This window comes from Toxorhynchites rutilus, chromosome 2 (assembly GCF_029784135.1).
Source record: "Toxorhynchites rutilus septentrionalis strain SRP chromosome 2, ASM2978413v1, whole genome shotgun sequence".
Classification (NCBI taxonomy): domain Eukaryota; kingdom Metazoa; phylum Arthropoda; class Insecta; order Diptera; family Culicidae; genus Toxorhynchites; species Toxorhynchites rutilus.
Genome location: NC_073745.1, coordinates 84,042,966 through 84,058,258, shown reverse-complemented (window position 1 = coordinate 84,058,258; position 15,293 = coordinate 84,042,966). Strand labels below are relative to the sequence as shown.

The window sequence follows — 15,293 nt, the reverse complement described above, 5'->3', positions numbered from 1 at the left end:
CCGTCTATTGAAACTGCGCTTACGTTTGATATGTGGGAAACATAAACCGAAGAAAAGGGTCTAATGTTATGCACGGAAAAGTGTTCATACCAGCGGTTCGTGAAAAGCCTCCGAGAGGCTGTGCTCAAGTGCGTAGAGAATGTTTCAGAGATTTTCAATAAGACAGATAATGTAGGTGAGCAGTGTTTGGTCATTTTGCGATGTAGGGATTCTGTGAAAGAGGGAAGAATAGCTGCACCATTTATCACTGACTAGCGATTGATAGACACGATGATAGATGAATAAATTATTTGTTGAAAACAATTGAACAAATTAGTGCAAAAGTTTTTTTTATTTTTTGTATTTTGAGTTCACCGAATTATCTTCTCCCCATAACTACAACATTTTGTGATCTCGAAATGACGTTTTTTTCCGTCAGCAAACGTGGTTTCTGTGGTACTGCGTATTTTGTACATGAAGAGTTAAAATTCATTCAACAGCCGAAATTCAAATTTTAATCATTTTCAGATCAAAAATAGGGAAAATACCCAATGTTCGTTATTTTTAGTTTATACCTTCGCGAATATCCATAGATGATATTTAGCTAGTGTTAGTAAAACCAGGTTGTATGTCACTTGTCATTGAAGATAACGAATCTTTCCTCGTGAAATTATAAAAGACATCGAATTATTCCTCGTATAATACAATACTGGCAACTCTGTTTGTATGGTTCATATCTTGTTTATGTGCTATATTTTTCCGACGTTTTTATGGTTGTTATTAGAAGCTTCAAATAGCTTTTTTCCTCTCGTTCGATTCATTTGGTGTTTCTTTTTAACGCGGTGATGCAAGTCTGTCAGTTTTTTCGTGCTAAGTGCGTGAAAACGGTGTGCAGTTTTGACAGTGATTGTATTCCAAGAACAATACCGTACCATACTCCACGCAAATTTTTTTCTCCCGAAGCGACATCTGCATTTGATCATAATTACTAAAATCGTACGCAATCCTCAACACAGCAGCATACAAGTCAAGTTTCAAATTATTGAATCTTGTTCCGCTGCAGCATATCGATAGGCGCTTCAGAATGGCTAAGAAATGCTTAAAATGCTCAGATTCTATCACCGGTATCGATTATGTTGTTTGCCGCGGGTACTGTGGTGGGTTCTTCCACAACATGTGCTCCGGAGTATCAAGAGCATTACAGTCGTACTTTACGTCGCACAAGAAGAATCTTTTTTGGATGTGTGACAGATGCGCCGAACTGTTCGAGAACCCGCTCTTCCGATCTATTTCTGCTAATGCTGAACAAACATCGCCATTATACTCTTTGACGAATGCAATTGCGGAGCTGCGCGTTGAAATTAAGCAGATAAGTTCAAAATCCAATGTTCAGTTTTCTCCAGCTGCCAACTGGCCCTCAATAACACAACGAAGGGCCAATAAAAGGCCTCTTGATTAGAATACTACTGAACGAGCATCTGAAAACTGTCGTGTTGGTAGTAAGCAGATGATGGACAACGTCGTGTCGGTACCCATGTGTAACTAGGAGGAGCAGAAGTTCTGGTTGTATCTCTCCAGAATTCGTCCTGACGTTACAACCGAAGCTGTGACAGCAATGGTCAAAGCAAACCTCCAAACCAACAGTGATCTTGCTGTGGTGAAACTGATTCCGAAAGACAAGGACACCAGCTCTCTCACTTTTGTGTTCTTCAAAGTTGGAATGGATTCATCATTAAAATCTAAGGCTTTAGATCCGGAGACTTGGCCCGAGGGTATGCTTTTCCGGGAGTTTGAAAATTTTGAAAATTTTGGTCCCCGAAAATTTCGAGTTCCTGCAAAGCTTTCGAAACCACTAACGCCTATACCACCAGCTCAAAACTCATCTCCTGCCCCTATGACAGCACCGTTAGTGGAGTGTTAACGTGTTTTGACCCGGGATGCACGCCTGCCAGCTCTATGGAAGTCCCCAATCCCCTCATCTCAGTCGAGCTTTTCCAGCCATCGTCCAACAGCCATCCCGGTTCTGAGTTTGAGAATGGAGAGGGGATCTTCCAAACCGCTATTGCAGGCAAGTACCCATTCAATAGCAGCATGTATGTACCTGATTTTCTCAACGTTTCTAGTCAGCGTTTCTGTATCTCGTCTGAATCACTGAAACCACCAACGATGTCTCTTTCATCAAGCTTCAGTCATCCACATTCATCATCTGCATCAAAATCTCTCTCGACGCCGGGATGCATGCCTGCCAGCCTTATGGGAGCCCCCAATCCTCTCATCTCAGTCGAGTATTTCCAGCCAACGTTCATCAGCCATCCCGGACCTGAGTTTGAGAATGGAAAGGGGGCCTCCCAAACTGCCATCGCAGGCAAGAATACAACCGAATTAAGCATTTATGTACCTGATGTGTCTGACGCTTTCAGTAAACATTCTCGCCATTCTTCTGGATCATGCTCTGTATCCACAAGTTGCTCATCTGCTGAACTCATCCAATTGTCAAGCTTCCGTCATTCATCACATGAATCAATCGCAGTTTCGGCACTGGGATGCACGCCTGCTAGCCTTATGGGAGCCCCCAATCCCCTCATCTCAGTCGAGCATTTCCTGCCAGCGTCCATCAGGCATCCCAGACCTGAGGTTGAGGATGGAGAGGGGGCCTTCCGAACCGTTATTGCAGGCAAGTATGTTACCACACGGAACACTTCTCTTCCGGTAATGTCGACTTCTTCTAGCAACCTCACCTCCGTCGGAGGGGGCCCTGGTAACGATATCGGACCTCCCACGATAATTACAGTTCCAAGTACCATGTCACCCACCGAGTCATCGACGAATTTGACATCTACCAGTGCTGAGGGACACGTCACTGATAGTATGCTTTCCGTGTATTATCAGAATGTAAGAGGTTTGCGCACGAAAATCGCCCAACTGCGTTTGTTACTGTCCAGCTGCGAGTATGACGTACTTGTATTTACGGATTGTGTATCAGTTCCGATTGCTAACTGTAACGAGCTCGAACAAGTTGCAGTACGCATAAAAGAACAATTTCGGTCTCTCTACATAGTCGCGATATATCTCCCTCCTAATTCAAACAACCAGTTATACTCTGCACATGCAATCGCTGTTCAATCCATAGCTGAGCGTCTTTTGGAGTCGGACATTATCCTATCAATCGGAGATTTTAACCTTCCGTATTTACGATGGAGTTTTGACGATGACATCAATGGATACATTCCTTCAAATGCTACTTCTGACATCGAACTTGACTTCACGAACGTGATGTTTGCTGAAGGCTTGAGACAAATGAATGGTTTCACAAACGTAAATGACAGACTCCTTGACCTGGTGTTTACCTCTGGTGTTTAACTCTCCCAGAGTTCCTCGATATTATTGTACCATCTTCACCGCTATTACCTGTGGATAATCATCACGCTCCGTTTATTTTATTACTTGACGTACGGGTTGTCCCAACTTCAACGGACGAGTCTGAAGAATGCCTCAAGTTCGACTTTTCTTCATGCGATTTTAATCTTTTGAATTCTGTGCTTGCTGAAATTGAGTGGGAACGAGTTTTGAACAACGATTCAGTAGATCAGATGTTGTCAAACTTTAACGAATTTATTCACGATGTCTCCAGTCGCCATATCCCTCGAAGAAGAAGAGTGTCAAGCTCCGTTTACAATAAACCTTGGTGGACTCCTGAGCTACGAAATCTTCGCAACAACCTCCGCAAGGTGCGTAATCGTTATTTCAATTCGAAGAATGAGACTGACAGAGCTAGACTTCGAAATCTTGACTTGGAATACAAGAGTCTCCTTTCTGAAACATTTAAAAACTACCTGCTAAGAATTCAGGCAACGGTTAAACAAGATCCTTCAAGTTTTTAGAGTTTCGTCAAGAAAAGAAAAGCAAGCAGTAATATCCCTGGTTCGGTTAGCTACAATGAGACCGTTTCTACCACAAGTTCAGAGACCGCCAATCTGTTTGCTGCCTTCTTCGAAAGTGTCTTCAGCAAAGCATCACCGGTTCAACGTCACGATCGTTTTGAGGAAATACCAATCCATAACATAAACCTACCGTGCATTCAGTTTACTTCAGAGGAAGTGAGGAGAGGTCTCGAGGATCTTGACCCCAAAAAAGGACCAGGTACAGATAACATACCGCCCGCATTTTTAAAGAACTGTGCCTTTTCGCTTGCCAAGCCCATCACTGCTGTTTTTAACCGTTCGCTCTCGGACAGAATATTCCCGACCGCATGGAAATCAGCGTACATAGTGCCAATCTACAAATCAGGTAGCTATACCTGTGTTGAAAACTACCGTGGTGTGTCAATACTCTGTACTCTCAGCAAGGTTTTTGAGAAGCTTGTTCACACAGTTCTCTACCGAGTCGCGACTCCCATCATCTCCAGTAGTCAGCACGGATTTGTGAAACACCGTTCAACAACATCGAACTTAATGTGCTATGTATCAGCGTTGTCACTTGAATTGGAATCGAAGCAGCAGGTTGATTCAATTTATATAGATTTCGCGAAGGCTTTTGACACAGTACCGCATAAGCTGATCGTTGATAAAATGGGTTACACTGGATTTCCCTCGTGGATAACGGAATGGCTCTATTCGTACCTGTCAAATCGTAACGCATACATTATGATCAATTCTGTGCGTTCCAGAACTTTCGACATTCCTTCTGGCGTACCCCAAGGCAGTGTTCTCGGCCCTCTTATTTTTATTATCTTCATCAATGATCTTTGCCTGTTACTCTCCTCATCCAATCTTTTGTTTGCCGATGACTTAAAACTATTTCGTGTCATAGTTTCACCAGATGACTGTGCTGCTCTGCAAAACGACATAAATCGTTTGCTTGTCTGGTGTGGCGACAACGGAATGCGAGTTAACTGCAAAAAATTCAAAGTGATATCCTTCTCCCGTTGCAGTAACGTTTTAGTCCATCAATACAACATGGAATCAGTTGCCTTAGAGCGTATCAATTCAATATGCGATCTCGGTGTTACCAATGATTCGAAGCTAAGATTTCATGAACACATCAACATTATAACAGCTAAGGCGTATACAGTGCTGGGTTTCATCCTACGTCATACATCTGAATTTACTGATGTTTATTGCCTCAAGACGCTATTTTGTTCGCTTGTGCGAAGTATTTTGGAATATGATTCCCCGGTTTGGTGTCCTTACCAAGTTACACAGAGTCTTGCGATTGAGAAAATTCAAAGAAAATTCGTGCGTTTCGCTTTGCGCTCTCTCCCGTGGAACGATCCGGTCAATCTACCCTGTTATGATGATCGTTGTAAGTTGATCGATTTGGAAACACTTTCATCGAGGCGCACTAAGTCACAAAGGCTGTTTGTTTTTGATATTTTAATGGGTCATGTTGACTGTCCTAAGCTCTTGGAACAGATTCCATTGAATATTCCGCCTCGTCGTTTTCGAAACTCTCCATTATTAGCAATTCTTTACCACAGAACAAATTTCGGTTACAACAGTAGTTTTGATTTTTGTTTGCGTTCCTTTAATGTTGTTTGTAATGAATTTGATTTTCTGTTGACAAGAAACGTGTTCAGTGCTAGGATTAGAGATTTAGTATAGTTAGTTTTAAGTCAGTCTGTGCGACGTAGTCGAAGGTGATGTACTAAATAAATAAATAATTATTGAAGACTAGCTGACTAGCTGACAATTTTTTGAAACGACTTCTTTCAAACATTAACGTTTTCTTACCTAGCGAACGTTCGCGGGTTCAATCGCAGAACTCTCATTTTATCGATCTTCTAATTGACCCTTTACAATCTCCTTTTACTACAAATTCTCTATTTTTTTCACCAAAACTCGTCATTATAATATAAATTTACTAGCTTACCCGGCAAACTTCGTTCCGCCCAAAATTTGATTTTTGTTATCAATACCTTCAAACATTCACGTTTTCTTACTAAGCGCCAGTTCATGAGTCTAATCGCAGATCTGTTCATTGATTGATGTTCTAATCGACTCCGTTAAATTTACCTACTATGTACTATGAAATTCCTAGTACATCTACCAAAATTCATCGTTATAATATAATAATATTTTCAGACACAATTCTCGTTCGAGATTTTTCAACCACTAGCAAATAGCATGATTCTCCGTTACATGGAATAAATGTTTGATACAGAAAATATGATAGAATAAAGACAGCCCTAAATCAGACAATTCCTTCCTCGAGTTTTGCTCCTATCAACACATTCGGCAATCAATTTTTATTGGTATAGATAGAAGAAGATAAAGATATTTCGTTAGCGCAAACATCAAATGGACTAACAACGCTTGTTAATGTAGAACGTATGGGAATTAAATTTTCTGAATTTTATTTTTTACTCCCTTACCCAGCCAGACTCTTTGTAAATATAAAAAAATATTTTTTTTTGTATCGCGCAACACTGAAAAAGATCTGAAAAAATCACACATGTCTAAAAAAGCCGTAGGAACACATTTAAATATGAATTAGAGAAGTGCAGTAAAACCAGCTTTTGTGCGGTTTTTTGTGCGATTTCTTTTGTGCGGCACTTTTTACTCCCTTACCTGGCCAGGCCAGGCCAGGCTTTGTGTTTCATTTCTATGGCCCTAAACCCCCCCCCGCACCTTCGGAAAGGTGGGAGGAGTGTTGAACCACTTTAGAAATGTATCTTGCCCCCTAGAACCGCCACATTCCAAATTTGGTGCAGTTTGCTTGATTAGTTATTGAATTATTCAGAAATGTATGCTTCATTTGTATGGCAGTCCCCCCCTCTCAGAGAGAGGGGAGGAGTGTCTATTCACCATGGAAACGTTTCGTGTCCCCTAAAACATTCACATGACAGATTCAGTTTCATTTGTTTCATTAGTTTTCCAATTATGCAGAAATTTGTCTTTCATTTGTATGGCAGCTCCCCTTAGAGAGGGGGGTGGAGTGTCTGACCACCGTAAAAACATTTATTGCACCATAAAACCTCCACTTGCCGAATTTGGTTTCATTTGCCTGATTAATTCTGGAGTTATGTAGAAATTTGTGTTTAATTTTTAGGGCAGCCCCACCTACCATAGAATCAGTTATTGTACCCTAAAACCTCCACATGCAAAATTTGGTTTCATTTACTTGATTAATTCTCGAGTAATGAAGAAATTTGAATTTCATTTGTATGACAGTGGGGTGTGAATAGTCTAACCACCATTGAAACAATTATTGCACTCTAAAATCTTCACATGCCAAATTTGGTTTCATTTGCTTGATTAATTCGCGAGTAATGCAGAAATTTGTGTTTCATTTGTATGGCAGCCCCCCCTTAGAGAGGGGGGGTGGAGAGTCTAATCATCATAAAAACATTTCTTACATCGTAAAACCTCAATATGGCCATTTTGGTTTTATTTGCTTGATTAATTCTCGTGTAATGCAGAAGTTTGCGTTTCATTTGTATGGCAGCCCCCTCTAATAGAGGGGGGTAGAGAGTCTAACCATCATAGAAACTTGGGGCCAAATTTGGTTTCATTTGCTTGATTAATTCTCGAGTAATGCAGAAATTTGTGATTCATTTGTATGGCAGAAACACCACCTCCCATCCCTTAGAGAGGGGGGTGAAGAGTCTAAGCACCATAGAAACATTTATTGCACCGAAAACCTCAATATGCCTTATTCGGTTTCATTTGCTTGATTAATTCTTGAGTTATGCAGAAATTTATGTTTCATTTGTATGGCAGCCCCCCTTTAGAGAGGAAGGTGGAAAAGGGGAAAAAATTGTTTTCTGGGGCCATCGATTAATTTGAAAAACATACAAAACGACAAAAACGCCGCTCTGATTTTTGAATATATATGTAAAAAAACCTCAACTTTCGAGAAAAAGTACTAAAAAATATGACACCCTAAGTCCTGAGACCAAGTAAACTGTCAAAACCAATTACAATCAATAATTATGAAAACAAAATCAAAAGGTGGAAATGGTCACCACAATAAAAAAATAAAAGAATACGGGTCTCACAAAATTGACTTTTATCAACTTTTGAACTACTGGACTGATTTAGACGATCAGCGTATCAAATTGAAGCCAATGAACATGTATTCTGCCCTTCCTAAAACAGTTGGTTTTGTTTTCGTAATTATTGATTGTATTAGTTTTTTTTTAGTTTACATGGCATTGGGAACAAGGGCGCTATATTGTTTTTTTAAAGCTCAGTTTTCGTTTGCATTGCATATCAAAAAATCAGAGAGGTGTTAGTTTTTGTTCTTGAGTTAAAAGTTTTCAAAGTTAACCGATGGTCCGAAAAATCAATTTTTACATCTTTATCGCTTTCAAGTAAAATATAGCGTCCTTGGTCTCGAGACCATGTAAACTATGAAAAACAAATACAACCAATAATTACGAAAACAAAATCCAATTTTTTCGCTTGTATAATTTTTTTTCAAAAAAAGACCAGCTAATTGCGTTTAATTTAATGTAATGATCATCAGAATCGGTCCAGTAGCTCAAAAGTTATGATTATTTGGATCACCCTAGAATGGAAATGGGGACCCCATTAAAATATAAAAAATACGGGTCTAATATTTTGCTATACAGAACAGAACCACTACAGGGGAATTTCGATAAAACGTACACATTTTCAGAGTTTAAAGAATAATTTTTTGAATATTTTTTTTTCTGAAAGAACAATAAATTATCTGTATGTTGATACTGAAACATGTTTTGTACCTTTATTCTACTGGTTTTGTGATTCCCGATTCTAGATGAATCTAACTTCAATCCACAGTACAAAGGGAAACATTATGAAGAAAGGCTTCTTCTTCTAGTGAAATTTATTCATTAATCGTATCCAATTGGCAACACAATAAAGTAATATAAGCTACGTTTCTGAGTTCTTCATTATGCTTCGATATAATGTACAATTCGATATAACGTAAAATCTTGAAAGTGAAATGTACGTTATATCGAAGTTTTTGGATATTTTGTATTGAGTGCGTCAACAGAATTAGGGGAAATTATTTTTCTGCAATTTAATCAAGGTTTTTGTCATGCGAATATAATGTCAATTTTTATAACATCTCAAATTACATTCGAATGCCGCTCACATGAAATCATAAAATTGAATATGACGTCAATTGTTAACGTTCGCCCAGTTAAAAATCAGTCTAGTTAAAACAGGTCCAGTTATCGAACGATTACTGTACTTAAATCTATTTATTTATTAAATTCATTTCATGTTTCTCGGACGATGCATGCAGTCAAAATACTCTCGAGATGATGGGTACTATCTTTGTACAAGCATAGAAGTTTTTTTTACAGTATCCGAGTCATCAAATATCATGCGCAATAGCGCCGGAGTAAAATCTACGATTTAAAACTGTTATGACGCAATGCAAGAGCTTCATCGGCAGCCCAAATCATTTGAGTGGCTGAATTTGATTAATGCACAACATAGCCTCAGAATGGATTTGGAAGTGGATGTAAATTAAATATTCTTGCAATATTTCGGTGTTTGGATATGCTTCTGTAATTATATTTACGTCCAATAGTGCTTTGTTTTTTTCAAACTTCTGTTTCAACAATATGACAAAATATTCATGTACACGTATGAATCATATAGGTAGCATTTAGCATTTAGCTAGAATACGCGTGATCACAGTGCAAGTCGGAGGAAATTTCTTTGACGAAAAATTCCCCCGGCCAGAACGGGAATCGAACCTGAACACCCGGCATGTTAGTTATGACGCTAACCACTCGGCCAAGGGAGCACCCAAATGCTGGAATATGCAAAGTAAATCAGAACGCCCCAAGAGGATCTCAAAATCAGGACATGTCTTGCTAAATCAGGACGGATGGTATCAGTAATGTGGCACCATTTTGTTGAAACCACATGTGAACAACATTAAGCTCGTGTATTTTGGGCAATAGAAAACTGTTGCACGATAGCGATCACCATTGGTAGTAACGTTGTTCTCATTCTCATTTTTACAGTACGGGCCAATGATTCCTCCGGACCACAAACCGCACCTTGTATTGTTTGTGACTGCTCAACGAACACAATGAACCAAATACCAATCAATTTCTTTATGAACGTATCTATTCAACCAAAAATGTGTTCTATCGTTGAGGACGCGCTCTGTGCAAAAAAACAGTCTCCACGAAGCGTTGTCACGTCACACAATCAATAAGTTGTATTAAATAAGAATGTCACCGTATTGTAGCAAGCTTTACACTATTTTTTATGTTTTTTATTACTCTGAATACATCTCTGAAATCTCCCTTTCCTCCTCCAAAGGTCCATCCTATAGCGGAATGTGGTCCTAACGCGGCCGGTGATCCTGAACCTACCCCTCTTTGTATCTCAGGAACGGTACTTCCTACCGAATTTTCAGTAGTGTCAAATGAAAAGTGTCATAACGCTGACAATTTGATAACATGGTGACTTTTTTTTGCTCTCTTCATTCTAGCGTTTTTGCGCCATTTTGCGTTTTTATTCCTTCAAAAACAGAGAAGAAATATTTTTGACCTGTATGCAAAATGAGTTCAATGTTCTATTAGATTGTGAAACATTGCGAAACAAGGCAATTGTAATTGCTTATGCTTAATTGCTCATCAAAATAAACTATATAAATTGAATCTACCTGTTACCTGCAGTACACAGCATGCCGTTGTTTGGGAAAATTCGGGGTGGTACTGAACCGACCTCAAAATTTTTACATCGTGATTGTTTAAGGTGAAGGTGGAAGCTAGCCACAAATGGCTGCCACAATGGCGCTCATTTCTTTCATCTCCCTCCCTCACCTCTCGCCCGAAAATCAATAATTTTGCGAAACAGTGTGAAGAAAATGATCGTTTTCGCACACTTCCCATCAAGTAATATCAACCAAACTCTAATCGATTACTCACAAGATATTAAATTTTCATCTGCTTTCGCACCGTATAATGAAGAACGTCGGAAAACTCGAGCAAGTGCTCTGAAAATTAAATTTTCGTTTTTCAATCTTCTGCAATGGTTTTGTTTGTATTGGTGGAAGCATCGTTATTTTTTCGACACTGATGCCAAACAACATCATCGAAACAGCTATAAAAACCACTCAATAAAATGTTATTCCGGAGTCATAGCGTCCCATGTCATGAAAATCAATAGAATAAAATTGTGTTGATATCAATACAATTATTATTTTTACGTTTAATGGGTCTATAATGTAAGTTTTAGCAACTTTAACATTGGGTAAGAAAATTGTATTGCAGAGCTCGGAACACTGCCACGGCTGCCTATGCTTTCAAAAACAGTAAACGGAAAAGTATTAAATTCAATCTAAATGCCTCGACCAACGAAGAGAAGCGTTAAGGCTTTCCAACGTGAATATGTGAAAACAATACGATCAACGAAGGAAAATATTAAGGAATTATCAACATCGAGTTACTATGCGGAAGAACTTGTTAATACCAAAAGTGCCCCAATTCGCATGTGTTATAAATTTGCTCATGTTACGCTCGCGTATAATCAGAATCATATGCAAATGCACCTTCTATATATATTTATATTTGCAATTGTTCATCGGAACATATCGTTCATACATTTTACTTTAGTATTGAATTGTTATTTGTTTGTTTTTCAAATGTATTCAAAGACTCGTGTCAATGAAGCGCCACACAGTCTGATAAGTGAATTGATCTATTTACGGGTGCTTTGCTCTTCTCTCACAAACACTATTACCCCATTTTTACACGAGGGTTTACCTATACTACTACAATGGCTAGCTTCCACCTTCACCTTACACGTTCACTCTGGTGCTTGCGATCAATGGCTACCACAACTCTGGTTCATCGAGTGGCGCTACAGAGGGAACGCATTTAATTTTTCTATCACAAATTTTTGATAAACTCTTTGTATGTATCTGTGTGCATGTGCGCGTACCTGTGCAGGGACGTTTATGTTTGCGTGTTGAAGATGACTTTGACTTTGATCGTTAACCGTTGACGTTTGCGTGGTCATTTGAATGTGTACTTTCTTTGTCTAAAGGTGAAACCAGAATGCCGCGCTATGCGTCGCGTTGCGACAATTGTGCTTTGACACTTCATTTTAAATATGTGTATTTCCATTTAGTTGAACACAATAATGCGTTGCGTCATTAGCATCGTTGTACTAAACGCTAACATTTGTTCTAAACTGCTTGCGCCGAGTTCGCGATGACAGTGGTATGGTGTCGACGTCTGGTGGCAACTTCAAACTAGGGCCATAATTTGGGTACCAAACTCATTAGTGTAATCTCCATCAAATTAGAAGACACGAAGCCGGTTTTTAAAATTTGAATGAAAATATTCACATCATGTAATTTGATTATTTGAAACACGTGTTTGTGACTTTAATTCAACCAAATGGGTAAACAATTCCAACACTGTTGCTGAATTTTTTCATCATAATGTAGAGTTGGCCTCATAAACAATTTTCGTATGAAACTTTTTCACCACCTGCAAACAAAAATGTTTTTCATTTAAATAGAATACTAGTTTGATATGGAAAAGCTAATTTTCATTTATAATTTTAATTTTGAAAACGTGTTCATTCCGACTGAAAATCAGCTATTCTTTCACGCTTTCCTAAACTAGTAAACGAAGCTCAATGCCGCCAACGCGGATATATCAATGTGTTGTTTTCAAAAACATTCAACTGATTCGTGGACAAAACAAGAAAAAGATTTTCATACGAATTTTATTTTGTTTTTGTTTACATGAAAAGTGGTGACGCGAATGCTAGATTGTGACTGCAAATCAACAGACTGCGTCGCGCGAATGTTTTAGTACAAAACGCAAGCAATGACAGCTGATGAGAAGCAACGCACAACGCGGCATTCTGTTTCCACCTTAACTCCACACGCGTCGCTCTAAGGTTAAGTTCTTACCACTCACATATTATCTGTAAGACACCTGCAGCGAAACACCCAAATCGTATGGGGTTTCCATATTTTTTGTAATTAAATACTATTACCAACAAACCGGAAGTCCAAACAAGAATCAATTCTAAATTGTGGAATCTACGTTTATCTATTGTTGACAATACATAGAAGAAAGTTCATTTGTATGTTTTGAAACGGTTTAAGTTCCGTTTCAAACATTAATGTTCAACATTCCGAAACAAAGTCAGATGTTGTTTCATCACAAAAATATTTGACAAACAACAAGCCAATCTATCTATAAAATATTCTCCAACTGATGATTCTTATAGTAAATTTTCACAATTTCACTAAAAAATCGTTTAATTTTGTATGTTTCAATCATAAAACGCCAAAAAAATGTTTGTATTAAGTCAAAATATTAGGCTGTCAAAAAAGTCCTGCGGTATTTCCACGAGGTGTCGTTGTAAGCGCGTAGTTCTAGTTGTATTCATTGTATCGAGTCATACTATAGCTTGTTGGAAAGGTATTTTTGCGCGCTATAATATAGTCCTTGACAGTGTTTTGTTTGGTTAAGTCGTTCGTGAGTTATAGTGTCGCAAATATGGAGAAAAATAAAGAGAAAATCCGACATATTTTACAGTACTACTATGACAAAGGCAAAAATGCATCTCAAGCTGCCAATAAAATTTGTGCAGTTTATGGACCCGATACAGTTTCCATTTCCACCGCACAACGATGGTTTCAACGTTTTCGTTCTGGTGTAGAGGTCGTCGAAGATGCGCCACGCTCCGGAAGGCCTGTCGTCGAAAATTGCGACAAAATCGCTGAATTAGCCGAGAAAGACCGGCATAGTAGCAGCCGTAGCATCGGCCAAGAGCTGGGGATAAATCATCAAACCGTTATTAACCATTTGAAGAAGCTTGGATTCACAAAGAAGCTCGATGTATGGGTGCCACACACGTTGACGAAAAAAAACATCTTTGACCGTATCGACGCATGTGAATCGCTGCTGAATCGTAACAAAATCGACCCGTTTCTGAAGCGGATGGTGACTGGCGATGAAAAGTGGGTCACTTACGACAACGTGAAGCGCAAACGGTCGTGGTCGAAGCCCGCTGAAGCGGCTCAGACGGTGGCCAAGCCCTCATTAACGGCCAGGAAGGTTCTGCTGTGTGTTTGGTGGGATTGTCAAGGAATGATCTATTATGAGCTGCTTCCCTATGGCCAAACGCTTAATTCGAACCTGTACTGCCAACAACTGGACGGCTTGAAGGTAGCACTCATGAAGAAGAGGCCATCTTTGAAAAACAGAGGCCGCATTGTCTTCCATGAGGACAACGCCAGGCCACACACTTCTTTGGTGACGCGCCAGAAGCTCCGGGAGCTCGGATGGGAGGTTCTTTTGCATCCGCCGTATAGTCCGGACCTTGCACCAAGTGACTACCAGTGTTTTTGTCCATGGCGAACGAGCTAGGTAGTCAGAAGTTAGCCACAAAAGAGGCCTGTGAAAATTGGCTATCCGAGTTTTTTGCCAATAAGGAAGCGAGCTTCTATAACAGGGGTATTATGAAGTTGGCATCTCGTTGGGAACAAGTCATCGAACAAAACGGCGCATATTTGACTTAAAACAGATGATTGTAACTAATTTCATGAACAAATGAAAATTCAAAAAAAAATACCGCAGGACTTTTTTGACAGCCTAATATTACCACGTCATGCTGGAATGGGTCGTATACTTTGCGTGACGTGAGAACGACTTCTTGGGACAGTTGATACTCCACTATTTGTGGACCGATCTTTTGTCCACAAAGGACCGATTTTGTGGGTTGTTGACACTTATTGTTTGCTCAGAGAAACCCAAGCACAAAAAGGTTTGAACTTAGGCTCAGCTGATATATTTAAAAAATGCTCTATTTTTTGTGACGTGACAACGCTTTGAAATACCTGTTTTTCAAATGCTTGTTTCTCATAAATTACAAAATGAAATCTAGAACTTAAAACCTAAAATATTTTGAATATAATTATGTAGTTTTTTAAACTCGCCTCTCTCAAAGGTTGGCGCATAAAAATCATATTCGTTTCCAGGAATTTATGATATAACTAGTGCTTATTCAAATAACGTTTTCAATTTTTCTCTAAAACTAAATTTGAAATTTGATTCAATGGTGCATAACCTCATGGAATGGGTCTGAGGACATCTTTTTTCGATAAAACAAAAACAAAACACATTTATCACAGAGCATTAATTTTGGTAATAAAATTAAATGATGTGTAAGTGTTGTTCGTTTGAAAGTCTTTCCGCAATGATGTCTGCGGTTCTAAAACTTCTTCATTTTCATCGTGTAATCCATCTCCAATTGGAATAAGAGTAAAAAAATCGATGTAACCACACCTATTAAGGGTCGCCGATGACTGAAACACACAAATTACTCCCCATT

The 15,293-nt window shown here is 39.0% G+C and overlaps 1 protein-coding gene across 3 annotated transcripts in view; it reads left to right on the top strand.

Moving 5' to 3' along the window:
• LOC129768417 (neuropeptide Y receptor type 2) overlaps positions 1 to 15,293 on the top strand; it is a 283,678-nt gene that overhangs the window by 160,862 nt on the left and 107,523 nt on the right. The gene's annotated exons all lie outside the window — the stretch shown is intronic.